A 16852-nucleotide genomic window follows, 5' to 3' on the forward strand; every position below is an offset into this window, starting at 1 on the left:
CCTGCGTCTTGCAGACGTTTTTGGTGTTCGTGCTTTGATTTCCAGCGTTGCTGCTCAGCAGGTGCTTTATTATTATTATTATTATTATTATTATTATTTCTCCCACCTTGGATTTGTCCTCCTGCCACATTCCCACCCTCTGTATGTTTCTTTTCTCACAGGGAATACAGGGTGGAATTCACTCAAGGGATGCTCACATGGGTGCTCATGCAGGGCCCAGAAACCCCTCCTGTGGCTGGATCTGCTCTTCCTCATCCAACCTGTGACTCCATGGGGCAAAGACCTTTTTATCCCTCCAGCCTGGGATGCAGGATGTGCTCCCTGGGACATTGCCTCTCCTCTCCCAGCCGCTGCCTGAGGAGTGTGCTCGAGTCAATAAAAAGCTAATTAAGCCATTTATCTGGGAAAAGCAGCCACTCCTGGGGAGCACTGCTGTTGGGAAGAAGGAGGAAGGGACACAGCAGGAGGCAGGAGCCAGGGAAGGCTGTTGGCAGCCCCTGGTAGGGGGAGAATCTCAGCTGGGAGCTGGGCAAGGTGGGTACCACCACCCACAGCGTCCCGGGCCAGCTCCATGCCTTCTATACACTGCCTGAAGCAAGCCCTTGATGATGCTGTGCTGCTAAAATGACTAATAAAGTACTTTTCCATCTGAGAAGCTGGTGTTGATTTATATAACACCCATTATTTGCAGCCATAACGAAGAACAGCGTTTTCTCCTGGGTGAGCAGAGCCATCCCACAGCTCCGAGCTACCACGAGCAGCAGACACAGACCCCTTTTTATGGCCCACAAACTCCCCTCTCTGGGCACACCAGGCTTGCTGTTAGCAGAGCACGGCTCCCTGCCAAAGCAGGCTGACCTCTAACTTTAAACTGACTTGTTTCCTGGAGCCCTGGGAGGTTTTTTTCTGAGGCCATGGTCAATTTTGGGAGGTGGACTTGCAATTTGGGTGCTGGGCTCCTGCAAGGGATTTACAGCCCTTTCCCCGGGAGAGTAAGCCCATAGCCTGGGTGTCTTGGGTGCAGATGATGGGCTGCCCAGGGCACTCCGTGGGCAGCAGGACCTTTCTGACCTGGCACCTTTCATCTGGGAGGAATCTTGGTCTATATTGCATTTTGGAGTCAAGAAGAGATGCTGGAAGTGGTTAGAGGGAAGTGGGAGCACTGGGGGGAGTCAAAGAGGGATACTGGGAGTGGTGGGAGGTAACTGGGAGCACTGGGGGTAGTCGAGGAGTGGTGGGAGAGAGCCGGGTGTGTCTGGGCCAGCCCGGCAGGAGCCGCCCCATTTGCATATGAGTGGTGAGTTCATGAATTATGCAGCCACCACAGCACGTCCAGAGGAGTCGGCTGCAACATGTGAGCGCTGGAAAGCATATTTATCTTCGTGTCTTATTGATTTATTTTCCCTCTCCTGTTTTTTCAAGCTTAAGCAGCTGCAGTGAGGGAGGGAAAACAGCCCAGGCACCCGGGGGGCTGCAGTGGGACAGTGTCCCCTCCCCACAGACATCATCCCATTGGGTTTCTCCACAAAGCTGAGCTGCTTTAGAGGGACCAACGTGTCCTGAGTACTCTGCTGCTTGTTTTGGTGGAGCAGGAGCCTGGGAATGTTTCAAAGAGAGAGGGGAATAATTTTTGGTGACAGCAAAAGTGCTCATGAAGGGTGATCTGGACCCTGGTGGTGAGAGGGATGGTGACCAAGAGCTGGTCTTGATGGGAATCATCACAGGCTCCTAAACAGAAGCCAGGCTGTGAGGACACATCAGAACGTTTGTCCTCATCTGGGTAGGAGCGCAACCATCCATTTTCACATTGTCTCCATTGTCTCTTTGTCCATCCATCTACCCTTTCCACTCATTAACTCCACCATCTGCTCCTTCATTTATCTCCCATCCTGGTCAGTAAATCATCCCCACCTTCCATCTCCATCCATGCATGGGGAGAAGTACCCCTCAGTCCCCTCCTCCATCCAGACCCCCAGGGCCACTACCTTGGTTTGAGCTTGAAATTCAGGGAAGCTCCCAGATCCCTCAGGGCTTTATCTTACCTCTCATAATGGTTCCAAAGGCTCAGGGACCCTGCAGGGGAGCAGGACCAGCTCTGTCCCCAGGTGCTGGGCTGTGGGTACCGCTCACATCCCTGCTCTGCCTGCTTCCTCCTGATCCACTGGAGCATCCCCAGCTCGCAGCCCTCCCAGCTCTGCCCTTTTCCCCCCGGCAGGAAAGGTTAACTGAGATCACACAGCCAGCCGGCTGCCCAGATTCCTGCTCCCTGGGGCTAATTATGGAACAACATTAGATAAAAGTCAACATATGTTGTAAAAGGCACCATGTATCAGCGCCTGACAGCTCCTAACAATGTGCTCATGTAACAGCTGTCAGACTGCAATGCTCGAAAATGAGTAATATGTTGATTTATGGATATCAGATCTGCCCTCACGTTCGCCGGCAGCAGCTCGAGGAGCGGCGGCAGGACGGGCTGGGTCCCACCATGGCACGAGGAGGCCTTGGCTCCCTGGTGTTCCACTTCCAGCTCCCTGGTGTTCCACTTCCAGCTCCCTGGTGTTCCACTGCCACACGTGCCTGTGCTGGTGTCACTGCTCCCATCAGAGCTGCCGTTTCTTCTACCTGGTGCTACCAGAGGCCCCCAGGAGGAACCAGCCCCTCTCCACGCATGAAGTTCTGCCCCCTCCACTCTGGTGAGACCCTCCCTGCAGTGTTGTTGTCTCCAGCACAGGGAGGATGTGGAGCTGTTGGAGAGAGTCCGCAGGAAGCCACCAAGATGGTCAGAAGGACGGAGCAGCTCTGCTGTGAGGAAAGGCTGGGAGAGCTGGGATTGTTCAGCCTAGAGAAGAGAAGACTTCAGGGTGACCTGATTGTGGCCTCCCAGTGCCTGAAAGGAGCCTACAAGAAAGATTCCTTGGAGAGAGACTATTTACAAGAGCCTGGAGTGACAGCACAAGGGGGGATGGCTTCCCACTGAGAGTAGGATTAGATGTTAGGAAAAAATTCTTCCCTGTGAGGGTGGTGAGGCCCTGGCACAGGTTGCCCAGAGAAGCTGTGGCTGCCCCATCCCTGCAAGTGTCCAAGGCCAGGTTGGACGGGGCGTGGATCAACCTGGGCTGGTGGAAGGTGTCCCTGCCCGTGGAAGGTGTCTCTGCCCATGGGAGGGGGTGGAACGAGATGATGTTTAAGGTCCTTTCCAACACAAACCATTCTATGATTCTGTGATTCATTCCTATGCTAGCTGTAATATTTTATTTCAAATGGAATCAATAAGTATGTGCTGGCCCCGAGAAACTTTCTTCCCACCTCACTCCCTCCCTGTTTCAGGGCTCTGGATGCTCAGACCTCTTTGCTTTTATTAAACCAAGGTCATTTCAAAACCCTGGGGTCAGAGGGGAGATTTTGGTATCAGCTCTCAGCCCCAAATCCCCCCAGGAGACATGGTGCTGTGCCTGTGCTGGGGTGACACAGCAGGATGTACCCAGGCTCTGACCACACCCCTGAAATCCTTGGATCTGAGAGCAGAGGCTGCACTGGGATCTCTCATGGCTGGTGACACCTGTGTGCTTCACCTCCTGGTTCTCTATCCCCTCATGAGACCCCTGGACTGTGGCAATACCCCAGACCACGTCCCTTTATTCTCTGTGGCCCCAAAGGCTCTGTGTTTTGGGGTGAAACAGAGTGGGATGAGGGCTTGGGCAGAATTTGGAATGTGGGAGGTGTGTTGAGCTGATGGAAGGGGGAAAATCTTCCCCAGATCCTGCACCCCACTGCTCTCCTCCCTCTTTTGGGGTGAGGCTCTGCTTTTTTCCTGTCCTCTCCCCAACAAGGATTTGGGGGGGGCTGAACTATCTCCATTCCCAGTGCAGCAGAAGGCAGAGTGGAATCGATCCAGTGGCAGTGCAGCTGCTGGCAGAGTTCGTTAGTGGTTCACACTAATCAGCTGTGATGGGGAACAGGGAGGGAAGTTCCTCCTCAGCTTTATTAGGCACACTTGGGTGGATCCTCTCAGGTATAGCTGTGCCTGAGGGGGTCCTGCTTCTTGTTGCTGTGGTGATTCTGCTCAGATCTGTGGGATTTTGGCAAGGTAAGAGCTTTTGGGAAGTGTTTCTTTGGGCACAGCTTGGCTCAGGTGGGGCTGTTGCTCCTGCTTGGCCTGATAAAATAGCTTCAAACTTGTGTAATTTAAAATATATGTATGTATTCCTTTCTCCTCCTTGTTTTTAGCAAACCTTATGGCTTGATGAGTTGTATAATGGAGATATTTCTTCCTGGGAATGGGGTGGGACTGGGTGTTACTGGTGAAAGGTGGGTTTTGCTCCCTTGTGGGATGGGGCTGTAGCTGGTAACATGGTCAGGGATGCAGTGTGACTCTGGGGAATAGGATTCCTGTTGGGAAGGCAGTGAATCCAAAATTAATTTGAGGTGGGGATGTGTTTTCAGCTCCTACTGTCAAGAAACATCATTTTTAGTTTGCCTTTCCAAATGGTGATTCCAGGCAGGATTTGCATCGCTCTTTAATTTATTCCAGACATGTTTTCTTGCATGTTGGTTTTCCAACCTTTCTGTGGGGCTGTGCTCCTGATTTTTTTTGACAAATATGGATAAAGACACAATCTACACTCATTCTGACTCTTTTTTTTTCGGTGCTGGGGTCTCATGCCCTGTAACAACACTGCAAAGTTTCCAGTGCCTCAGAGGGAATGTCTAAATCCCAGTCAAACTGCTCATTTCATTGAAATCTGAAAATATAATAAACCCAGTTATATCACTTTATAAAAAGTAATAAAAAAGGAGGTTAATGTCCTTCCTCAACTAGCAGCCTGTGTTTTTTAATCTGCAAAACAATAATGGAAAACTCCATTTATGGAGCTGTAGAGTGGGTTGGACTGAGCCTTTACAAAACCTCACATAAGACTAAATAAACTCTGGCTCCACTGCAATTTGCTCTTTATAGGCTGATATTTACCAACCTAGCAACTACTCGACTTTCTAACTTGAATATATTTCATTTTTTTTAATACATATTCATTATTTACAAACTTGTTTCCACTCTCCAATTTTTGCTGCTTTGTGTGATTTCTCGTGGGAATTCTTTTAATATGCAGATTTCATAGGAAATATTTTTATATATAGGTGTTTTGGCTACGTAATTATCTTGGTTCTATTGTGCTTAATTCCAAATATAACTTCTAAATTCGACAAAGAATGAATCTATTTTGGGTTTTTACCCTCTTGGGGAGGTTTTATTAAGCTCTGCATGGGGTGGTTTTGGGGGAGAGGGTGGATGGAGGAACCATCCCGATGTCCACACACAGGATGAGGTGGGAAAGCAGCTCCATGGTGCTTTATTTTGCCCCAAGGGAGAAATAAAACTCCAGGAACCTCTGCCTTGCCCCTCTTTGACTCTCCAGTGGGGAACAGGAACTGGTGACCACTGGAGGAGTGAGAAGCTCTCACAAACCATGTCAAAACCAAGTGTACATTAATGGGTTTATTTTTTTTAATGGGCTTTGGACACTGAGCCTGGGATTCATCCAGGCTGGACCAAGAGCCTTGTGGCATTTGGAATGCAAATCACCCAGCCATGCCTTAATCATTACCACCGGGAGACAATTAGGGTTAAAATATAGATTTTTCCACAACAAGGGCAAACTGTAGAGAAATAAAAGGAAGAAAGTCTTGCTAGGATTCGTTTCTGTCAGCCTGTTGCCTTGAGGAGGGTTCTTGGAGGCTGGGAAACAGCCCCAGCCCAGAAATCTGCCCCAAAATAGGGGCTGGTTTGGGTAGAAAAGTACAGTTTGGGGGGGCTCTCTCACTGTAGGGATCAGAGCTGGCTGGTCCCACAGAGATCCCCCTCTGGCACGAGAGCCCAGCAGCAAATTGGGTCAGAAACGGGGAAATCAGTCAGCTGGGCTGGAATGTGATCGAAAGTGCAAAGCAGAGGACGAGGCAGGTGAACAGAAATGGCCTTTTCTGCATTTTTATAATCTTGTGGGGTTTATGGTCAAGGTAAACTTAATAAAGCGGGGCTGGAGCCTCGCTCAGCACTGCCCGGGGTTGTGCAGGGAGGGAGGCAGGGAAAGGGGCTGGGGGAGCACATGAGGGGTGCCAGGGGACCCCCAGGAGCTGGGGTGAGTGGCTGGAGCCAGGCTGTGCTTCCCCTTTGCCCCCCTGGCTCTTCCACAGGGATTTACCCACGTTGATCCTGCTGATGGGAAATTCCACAGTTTCTAGTCTTGGAGGAGGAAGAGATGGGGGAAAAAGGAATAAAAAAGGGCTGATTTCCAATGTTATTCCCAATCCCATCTCCCTGTGGTGTCCTGCCTCAGCACCATCCCCTGGAGCTGGCGGGTGGGAATGATGCCTCCAGCTGGTGGGTGGGAATGAGTCCCATGGACTCACACAACTATTTTCCCTTCCTTTTGCTCTCTGCTTTCCCCAAGAAAGCAATTTTTTTCCCTCCTTTGGGAGGGCAAGGAATGGGAAGCAGCACATCCTGCCCATCCTCTGCACCTTGGAATGCCCTCTCCAAACCTAAAGCCTGGGGCTGGAGCCACCACTATGACTCTGTATAATCCTCACCCAGATTTGAGTTTAAGACAGTCCCTGTGGGGAAAACCCAACAACAACCGTGCTCTAATCTTTAATTAGAGAGTTAATTAGCCTCGAAGGCTGGTACTGCCTTGTGAGGGGGTGGGGGGGAGCTGCTTTGTGAGCTAATAGAGGGCAAAGACCTTTGGGTTTGGGGGTGCTCGTGGCTCCTGCTTTGGGCTGGACTGAGATGTGGATACCTGTCCCTCTGTCCCCTCTCTTGTCCCACCTGTCCTGTCCTCAGGATTGTTCCCAGGGTACCTGTCCTGTCCCACCTGTCCTGTCCTCAGGGATTGCTCCCAGGGTACCTGTCCTGTCCCTCTGTCCTGTCCCTCTGTCCTGTCCCTCTGTCCTGTCCCTCTGTCCTGTCCCCAGGATTGTTCCCAGGGTACCTGTCCTGTCCCCAGGGATGGCTCTCAGACAATGGCTGATGATTTTGGCAGTTCCAAGGGCTGGGTACCTGCCCTGTCCCTCTGTCCCCTATCCTGTCCTGTTCCCAAGGGTGGCTCCCAGCCAAAACCTGACTCTCCCCTCCCTGGCAGGGCAGCAGTGCTTGGTAGTGTGGGGGTCTGGGCATCACCACCCTGGCATGAGGTGTCACCCTGCTAGGGAGCTGGGGTGATGTGGGGACACTTGTGAAGTTCTTGGTGGCCTCTCCATCACCTGCTTTGTCTCTAACACTGAGTGAAAGCAAAGAGGCAGGAGGACACAGGGGGTGCAGGAGCCCAGCACTGCCCATGGCACAGGGCCCACTGCCCATGGAACATGGCACTTACCAGGGAGAGCTTGTCTGGAATGCAGGAGGAGAACACATGTCTTTGGGAAGGGTGCCTCTTTCTAGGCAGGAAAGGGAGCTTCCTTAAGCTAAAAACTTTAATCTTCTCGCAGTAAAACCTTCTGGAAGGGTCTTCTACACTCACACACACTGCGCAGGACACACGTGGCACAAGGGGGGCACACCCGGCACCTGGCACTGGGGTCCCCGGGAGGGGCAGCAGGGCTGGGCAGCGACCAGGGGAGGGCGCTTTGGGCTCGCAATTGCCCTGCCCAGCCCTGGCCGACCCCCCCAACTCCTCCCCGGGTGCAGAACAGCCTCCCCCAGCCCACCGCTGCCCCCTGCACCCCCCAGGGGAACTCCTGATTTACCCCCAGCTTGGGGGTCTCTGCCATGCGGAGGAGAATTCACCTCGAGCATCCCCCCCAGGGGTGTCCCAGCCCACTCCAGGGATGCTTATCCCAGAGATAATCCCAGAGCCGGCACAGAGGGCTCCGTGCCAGGGAAGGAGAGTGATCATAATGATGGGAGAAAAAAAAAAAAAACAGGGAAAATAAGGGAAACCAGGAAATCAACACAACAAAGTTGACTAAAGCAAATATTTCCCTCTCTGCAGGAGGGAGCTGGGCTGACTGGAATGCTAAAAACGCCCCTATTTGCATCTTTTTAAATGGGAGCCGATAAAAGCAAATACTCTGCCGCCAATAATTATAATATTTTAATTGCGTTTCTTCAGGGCTTTTGGATTTTTTTTTTTTGGGGGGGAGAGACACACAAAGGCTGTGTGTAAACTGGGAGGAATAAATAGGCCTGTTGGTGTGGGTTTGGCTGCGATTTTGGGGGGTTCTGTGTGTGTCCCCTGGGGACCTGCAGCACCCCTGGGGGTCAGCTGCGACCTGGGGGGGATGAGGGGGTGAATTTTTCTTCCCATTTCCCTCCCAAATTTCTGATTGCACAGTCCCCTCACCTCCCTGTATTCCTGCTGGGATTTTACAGCACCTTCACAACAGGTGTGATTTTAAAATCCCTCCCTCTCAACACCCTGGTTTGGACAGGATGGGGGGGGCTCAGACCCTGCCACACAATGGACAAAGGGAATTCCTGCAAGAAAAAAAAGAAAAAGTCAGAATCAATGATCTTAGAGGTCTTTCCTAACCCAAATGATTCAAGAAATCCCTTCCCCAGTTCCATCATGGTACAGAAAACAGAGCCTCTCACTAATAAACAGGTGATCTGGGGGTTGGGGGTGGCACATCAGTGCTTTCATTTATTTTTCCATGCTTTTATTCTACATGGTTTTTCACTTGCTTCTGTGGGAAAAGTTAGAGGAAGGAAAAGGAACTGAAGGGGGACACGAGCAGCGTGGTCTGACCCAGCTGTGTGTTGCTTTTGGATCAACCCAGGATTGGGGGATCCCAAAAGCGCAGCTGTTGACCCCGTTTTTGGGGTGAACTGCTCCCCTCCCAGGCCAGTCCCAAGGACTCTGAGTTGTTCAACCAGCAGGCACAAATCCAGAGGGAAGCAGGGTTCTTTAGCTCTGGCGCTCCTGGAATGACTTGTTGGATTTGGGTTTTACTTTCAGAAAAGGAAATGAGACTTTTTTCCCCTTTTTTTTGTGCTCTGGTTTGATTTAATATGGATTTTTTTTTTTTTTTGCTGTTTTATCTGTGTCTGGCCCCAGGCAAGTGGTGACTGGTGGGGTGGAAGTAGGGATAGAGCAGGAGGGGGTTTTTCCCTCTCTTCTCAGGTGTCAGCATCCCCTGTGCTCCCAGGACACACAAACATCACCCAGAGCTGTTGAAGCCTCTCCTGACCTTTCCCCATCCCATTTCCAGCCTGGTCACCAAATCAAGGCGAGCTGAAACCTTCAGCTCTTGGTGCAAAAAAACCCCCAAACTGGCCTTTGTGCTGGGGGGGTGTCAACAGGGCCTGTTTCTTTTGGGTTAAAATTAAATTACCACACCTGGGTCGAGGGCTCTGCTCTCACCTGCAAACAAACCCAGGCACGTCTCACTTGCTGCACCGGGGTCCACGTGCAACAAGATATTTGCAGGGTCAGGGACTAATAATTTAAACTGCTGAGCAAAATAAATAAGTGTAAAGCAAAACCAAACCCGGAGCGCCGCAGGAGCAGGCGAAATTGTTTGCTTTTCAACTAGGCACACACACACAAAAAAAATACAAACAGTAGCAGGAGGGATACAGAGATTAAAATTTTTATAAAAAAACAAAATACCAGCAATCCCACCAGGAAGCTGGTTGTTTCCATTTTGTATGTACATAAGATTAGCAACACTTTGCTGCCTGCTACGGGCGTCCCTCTCCCCCTTCTCCTGGGAAAATTTGACAAAACAAAAAAAAAAAAGGATCTTTTTGGACCAGGGAAAAAAAAAAAAAAGAGGGATTGAGATTTCCTACAGAAAATATTGACTTTTTAAATTGGACACTGCTCCTGTTCTGGCCTGGGAGGCAGCCAGGATATATCCCTTTTTTTACTCTTCCTGCACAGAAATTGAAATTAGAGGCTTTCCTTGCAAATCTTGATGTGTCATAAACCCGATATCCATATCCATGGAGAGAGGAGAGGGATGTCCTGGGTTTGTGACAGGGAATTCCAAGCCAGAGGGGAGTGAGGTGTGCAGCCTGATGGACACTGTGCAGCCACACTGGACTTTGAGTCTTCTCCTTGTGAATTGTGATCCCTGGAGTGTCCCCACGGGGATTTTCAGTGCCAGGTGCCCAGGGAGCTGTGCCTGAGCACCTCAGGGAGCCCTGCCCTGAGCCTGCTGCCATCCTTGCAGCTGTTTTCTGCCTGATACACTTTTAAGATCTCTTGAGTGTTTGACTTTTGCAGTTTCCAAACAGAGGAAAAAAGGTAGAAACCATTGGTTTGGCTGAGATAAAGCTCCAGTCCATTTCCTTTTCAACTCCACTTTTGCCATTTAATGACTGGACGTGGCTCTCAGAGCTCTGGTCTAGTTGACAGGGTGGTGATGGGTCAAAGGTCAGACTCAATGGTCTTGGAGGTCTTTTCCAACCTCAGTGATTCTGTCATTTGGTCAGTGATGTCTTGCCCAGGTGCTTGGAGTCACTCCTGAGTCCCTGGGGCTCCTCTGTTGTGCTGTCACTTATCTAAAGTGAGCTTGGAAACAGGCAGAGCTGGAATTCAGAGGTTTTTTTTCTTGGATGTGGTGTGGATGGCACTGATCTCAGCCCCAGAATCCAAGCACCAGCTCCCCACAGCCCCCCTCGGGCTCCCACATTCCCGGGGGGTGGAAGCCAAGGCGCGTGCCGGGTGGGAACGCCGCGGAGCTGCAGCGGGGCGGCTTTGACAGGCGGATCCCACCCCCATCCTCACCTTCCCCACGAGCATTTGGGGCTGGTGGTGCCCGTGGGGGGCCGGCAGCGCCCGTGCCCACCCCACCACAGAAGGCTGGAGCCGGCATTTGAATAATGAATTCTGTTTAAGACTGAAAAGCTCGGAGATCCATCTGTAACGAGACTCGAAATAATTACAGCTGATGATTGCCTGGTACCTCAGCCAGAAAAAACAGAACAGATTTTGGCCGCCAGCAATTACAAGCAGCACCCGCTTGAGCACAGGGAGAACTTTCGGAAACGAATTCATGAATACATTTGTGGGTTTGGGGAGGGATGGGGTGTGGGGTGCAGGAGTGTGGGGAGGGTGTGTCTGCATTCACGTGGCTCCTAGAGATCTTTTCTGGGGGGATGATGTCACAGGTGTCCCACTGGGCTGTGTGTCTGCAGCATCATTTGGGCCTGGGAGGAGCAGGGCATTCACACCCAGACCAGTGCTTGGGGTTGTTACACCAAGATAAGAATTGGTGGGGAAACAGGAGATTAAGAGGGAAAGTGTGGTCAAAGCCATTCCCAGGAGCAGAGAGGCCCACGGATGTGGCAGAAGCAGGTGATGAATTCTGGACTCAACTCTGCCAAACACCTGCCCCCTGTTCCTTTGGGTTTGTCCTGTGGCTTTGCAGTTGAGGCCTAAGCAGAGAAGGAAGGTTCCTCCACCCAACACAACAGCAATGCCCTTGGGTGGCTGCCGAAAACCCACGGGCTGTCCCCGGCACAGCCCCACGTGTCCCCCAGGCTCAGGTCTGCCTTCCCTATAATGGGGATAATTCATCAAGTAGTGAATAATACGCTTTCCTTCTTCCATGTCTCTTCCACGTATCATTTCAACCGGCTGAAAATTGTCAAATTAGACTATTTTCCTTGACTGTTCCATTTAGGAGCAGGGGGAGCTGCAGGCTTTGATAATTGCTGCGTGCTGGGCCGACGTCTTGTAAAACGCAGCGAGCAAGAATGTTTTTGCCCAGGCTAGTGAAACACAGGCTTCCTCTCCTGAGGTTAGATGCTGATGATCTTTAAAAGTCTGTTTTCTTTGCCCCCTGGAGCGTGGCTGGCTGAGGCTGACACGGGGAAGCCTTGGCTGCGGGCTCTGAGTCGCTCGGGGACTGCGCGTACGCGGCGCTATCGCTTCTTCCCATCCGCCAAAATTGCGTGTGCTTGGAATTGTCCCGGCGTGATGCGTCTGTATTAATCATTGCTCCCTTATCTTGTTCGGCTCCAATCTACAAGGATCTGCTTAGCTCTCCTCTGCACCTTAAATTCTCTTTTATCTCAACTGGTGTCACCGCCGAGCCTGCAGACGGCTGCAGCGTCTTTTCCTCCTGCAGCTGGAAAATGCGTGCGGGGACTCCCTGTCTGACCCCTTCCCTGGCTTTTTCCATGGGATGCAGGGCTGTTGTACAGCCTGGCTGGACTAGTGTTGGCATTAAGGAGGATGTGATGGTCTGTTGTGCACGGGGGTGTGTGCTCTGGAGCCATCCTTGTGGCTGTGTATGGTCCTGGTGGGAGGGATGCTGAGAGCCTTTGGGGTGGTGGGGTAAGAGCCTCATGTCCAAAAAAACCAGTGTGATCTGGGTGCTGTGCCAAACTGTTTCCTTCCCCCCTGACCAGAATGACCTCACTGACCCCCAGTTTGTGGTGCTGAGTCCATGTGGAAGGAGGAAAGACAAAGCTGGGAGTTCTGATGCATCCCTGGGTATTTCTGTATCTGAGGCACAAAACATACAGCAAAGGTCCTGGTGTGCTTTTCCTCAGGGAATCACTTGTACTTCCCACCCAAGCTAACCAGAAAGCACTTTATTTTATGGCAAAGCAGCTGCCAGCCCTGAGTAGCTAAGCAGGGAGATTTTGCTGGTCCTTTCCTATGTCTTGAGCTGATCTTATATTCCCAGTGGGTTTTTGCAGGCCCTTTATTTGTGTTGGTATTAAGATGTGGGGATTTCTTCTTCAGTGATCCAAGTTATTTTTTTCCCCTTTCTACCTTTATCACCAGAGCTGCTTAAATAAAACAGGACCTACAAAATGACTAGTGACTCCAGGTGCCCAGTTTGAGTTATGATGATTCTGAATCACAGAATCACTAAGGTTTGAAAAGACCTTTAAGAGTCCACCCACCCCCACTATAAACTATATCTTCGAGTGCCACATCCACACGTTTTTTGAACACTTCCTGGGATGGTGATTCCACCACTTCCCTTGGGCAGTCTATTCAGATGCTTTACAACCCTTTTCATGGAAAAAAAAAAATTCCCTAATATCTAATTTAAACTTCACCTGGTGCAACTTGAGGCCACTTCCTCTCATCCTGTCTCTCTGCCCCGTCCTGTTTTGGGATGAAACACAGGGGGCTGAGTCTGCTGTCCTGAACTGATGGCTTCCCACAGCCTCTCCTAGAAAGTTCCACTTAAACCCTGCTCCTTCCCAGAATGCAGGAGCTGTTTGGGGCAATATGGGCTGTGCAGCATCCCTTAACGGGGACCCAAATAAACGGAACAGCTGGTTAATCGGTTCGAGTGGCTGGGAACCAGTTTACCGTGCATTAAGTGTTCTTTGATTCCGTTTAATTGGGACATTGCAGAGACCCTGACGTCCGGTAATAAGGACAGTGGGAAGCTGATCAGACAGCTCGTTAACACTCAATTAATGCCGCTCTGGCACGGCACAGCAGCAACTTTTAAAAAACGTCTGTGCTCAGCCGAGGTGGAATGGGATTGCCACAATGGGATTGCCACGGCAATTTCCAGAGGGCCTGATCCGAGGTTCCCCAGGCGGAGCCGCGGTGCCGGCGCGCAATTGAAGTGGAATTAAAAGCTGAAGTGCAATTTTTTTTGAGGTGAATGCAGCCGCTTTACACGGCGTGGAATCAAGTTCATTTTTAATTTATAGGCGCAATTAAGGCGCGCTAAGAATAAAATTCATGAATCTTTAGCTAAGTGACCGTGATTCTTCTGAAAACTCTTTTTTTTTTTTGTTCCTCCTGATGTGGGCGATACGGGCACCTGGCGTGCCTGGAATTATATTAACAGTCAGCCAGTCCCCTTGGCCCTCTTCCCTGTCAGTCCTACACAGGCTTTATGCATCTCACCTGGATGTGCCCTTGCCATCCCAGCTTTGCACCCACAGCTGTGGAAGGCATCAGCAGCAGGTTTAGGTGTTGGTTTTTGGCTGGGTGACCTGAGCCAGCAGGGTGGTTTTCTGCCCGTGGTGCTTGTTCAGATGCAGAAGTGGAGCAGGGGATGCCAGATCCCATCCTTCACCCAGCCTCTGCTTGGCATATGCAGCTCTTGAAACGCAGAGGGGTAAAGGGACATGGCTCTGGGCATCTTAGGATGGAGAGTGGTGGGTGTGGCTCTGCTGGGAGCACTGGAAAGGAGTTGAGTGGAGAAGTGTCACCTGGCAAAGGAGAGAAGAAGCTTCAGCTCTCAGAAGAGGCACCTTGGTCTGTAAGAGCTCTGGAGGGTTTTCCCCTGTCCTGGGTGGAGAAAGATCTCAGCTGTTGGGTTCAGCTTTTCTCTCTCCCAGTCTTTTTCCCGATGTTTTTCCTCTGTCCAGACTGTGTCCACAGTTGGCATAGCATGGCTGGAGTAGAATGTAGAATTGCCATCTCTACATTTCCCTAATGAGCTCTGGGTCCGCTAACGAGCCTACTGCTCCTCGGCAAAGCAGGTCTAACAGAGCCCTGTGCTCTGAGGGGGCACAGCTTTGATCAGGGGATGGATCTTGTCCCCTGATGTGGCCAGAGTGGGACAGTTCCCTATCAGCCACTTTGTAACTCAGCTCCTCCAACCATTCACCACTGTCAACTGCAGATTCATTTAAGGGCCTGGTTCCCCCCTTCTTTCTTTTCTTTTCTTCCCTCCTTTTTTTATTTTTTTTATTACATCTGCACAGTCAGTCATGCAAAAAATTACCCAATTTCAGAGATTCAGCTGACTCCAGTCTCGGATCACAGGGGCTGCTTAGTACCACCATCACCATTCAATTAGCCCTGTCACACAAAAGAGACATGCTGGAATAACACAGCCCTGGGATGAAAAGAGGCTCTGTTCTGGGAATGCTCCATGGGGAGCACCAGTGCTTTACCAGCCGTGCTGGTCCTCAGCACATCCTCTGCCCACATCCACTGGGATAATGATGGGGTTTGGGAGGTTGAGTCGAGTTGGACAATGCCAAGAGATGCAACAGGTGGGGATTTAGGTGTTCAGCGCTGCTGACTCCCAAACAGGTACTTTGGTGTTGCTTTGTTTGCTGGTTGTGTGTCTGCTGCCAAATCCAGGGTGGATGCAGGGCAAGCCCAGCCAGCTGGAGCATCTTCATCCTCCCAGGGGACAGATCAGCCTCCCTGCAGCAGCAGTCCCAGTGTGTCGGGGCTGGAGAAGCCCTGGCATTCCCTCAGCTCTCTGGATGTGCCCTGGGGGATGCTGAGCTGTGGGAAGGGCCCCCAGCCTGTAGCTGCATTTCTGTCCTGCCTTTGCAGCATTCACAGGTGAGGTGGGCTGCTGAGACGGGGGTGAGATTAAACACGTGGCTGGAGCCAGCTTGAGGAGGTGGTGTGAGATTTTCCTTGCAGTTTATAGACTACAAAAACCTGCCTTTTCAACACTTTCCCTCCTTTGCCACGGAAAGCCTCGATTCTGCTGTTATAATGTGGTTTAAAGGAGAGGCAGGTGCTGCTGCTGGGCACACGTGTCAGTCCCAGGACCAAAGTGGGGCCAACCCTGGACCTCTCTGGCCATGCCTTCCCCAGGAAGCTGAAACACCATGATCAAAAAATCTGTATTTTTAGGATGGTGATGACTGAAGCTAAATCTGTTGCCTTGAAAGGAGGGGCAGAGGGTAAAAGACAAGTTTTTCCTTTCCCTCCACCTCTGCCCTTGAGCAGGAGCTGATAAAATCCAAAGGCAGGTCTCTGCTCTGCCAGGAGATCACACTCCACTCCAGCTTTGCCCAGGAGCTGTGTGGATGAAATATTAAGCACTGGGGCTGGAGCAGGTAGAGCAGGAATAATCAGATGAGTAGTTAAAGGTCTGGTATCCTGTGGGGACAAGTGTGATTGATCAGCCTTGCAAAAATAAATAACCCGGCCCTTTAGATCTATGTAGCAATTTTAAATTTTTAATAAATCTGTGTGTATGGTGAAGGATAAGTCGTCACCCTGCACTCTGTGCCTGTGATTCTCTGGGTGAATTTATCATGCTCTGCCTTTTGGAGACTTCACATCCTGCTGATAGGCACTTTGAAACTCCCGTCCCACCTTTATCTCGCCGAGGTGCGACAGAGAGCTGGATATTGGTCTGTCTGGGGATGCTCCATCTCTGAACAGGGAGAGGGCAGAGGTGTCCTCTGGCTTTGCCAGCCTGTGGCTTTCAACAGGAGGAGGGAGATGCAGCAGAGGGGTATGAAATCCTCCAAAGAGGGGCAGGGGCAGATGTCGGGAGCAGAGATAACACTGCAGCCTTCCAGGCTCTGGGAAATGATGGCACAAGGTGAAGAGCATTTGCAAACTGAGCATGGCAGAGTCTTCAGTGCAGGGCTCTCTCCACCCACCTCCCTGCTTGGGGTCAGCAGAGCTGATCTGTTCCTGCTGGAAAGAGCAACTGGGGTCCTGGGCCAAGTGCTCCTCTGGGAGAGTGGAGGTGGATCAGGAGGATCCAGGTGCAGTTGAACTGCACATCTGGGAAGCACAGGAACCTGTAAGAAGGCAAAATGTGCCTTACCTGTGGCTTGGTGTAGGGCTCCAGGGAGGTGCTGTGGGGCAGGAGGGCTCCCCTGGCATTTCCAAAGGTTTGCAAAAGCCTTTTCTCACTTTTGTGCCATTATTGTGCCCCGCAGCAGTAGTTACATCCTGCTGTGACCCCTGTGAACCTAACTGGAGTCAAAGCTGCTGCCACCCCACCCCTAAGCATGCAGAGGGTCTGTCATCCTTTCCTTATGGAAGCCACGCTTCCCAGGGCAGTGGATGAGGTTTCCCAGACTCCCCCCTGTCTCTGGCAGCCCCCAGCCCAGGGAATACACACACTACGATTTCAGGGCTCTGATCTTTGCAACTTGAAGCCCGACTGTTGCTGGGATGTGCACGTTCTCCCTGGGAAGAGATGCTGTTAAAGG

General features: G+C 51.2%; 1 long non-coding RNA gene across 1 annotated transcript; it reads right to left on the reverse strand.

The window, feature by feature from the left end:
- Positions 1–10289: 10289 nt before the first annotated feature.
- On the reverse strand, positions 10290–11051 carry LOC116797759. The gene is made up of 2 exons (XR_004360743.1): positions 10906–11051; positions 10290–10528 (listed from the first exon to the last, which is right to left on the reverse strand). It is a non-coding gene; the product is annotated as an uncharacterized LOC116797759 (long non-coding RNA).
- Between the last annotated feature and the right edge of the window lie 5801 nt (positions 11052–16852).

This window comes from Chiroxiphia lanceolata, chromosome 23 (genome assembly GCF_009829145.1).
Source record: "Chiroxiphia lanceolata isolate bChiLan1 chromosome 23, bChiLan1.pri, whole genome shotgun sequence".
NCBI classification, from domain to species: Eukaryota; Metazoa; Chordata; class Aves; order Passeriformes; family Pipridae; genus Chiroxiphia; species Chiroxiphia lanceolata.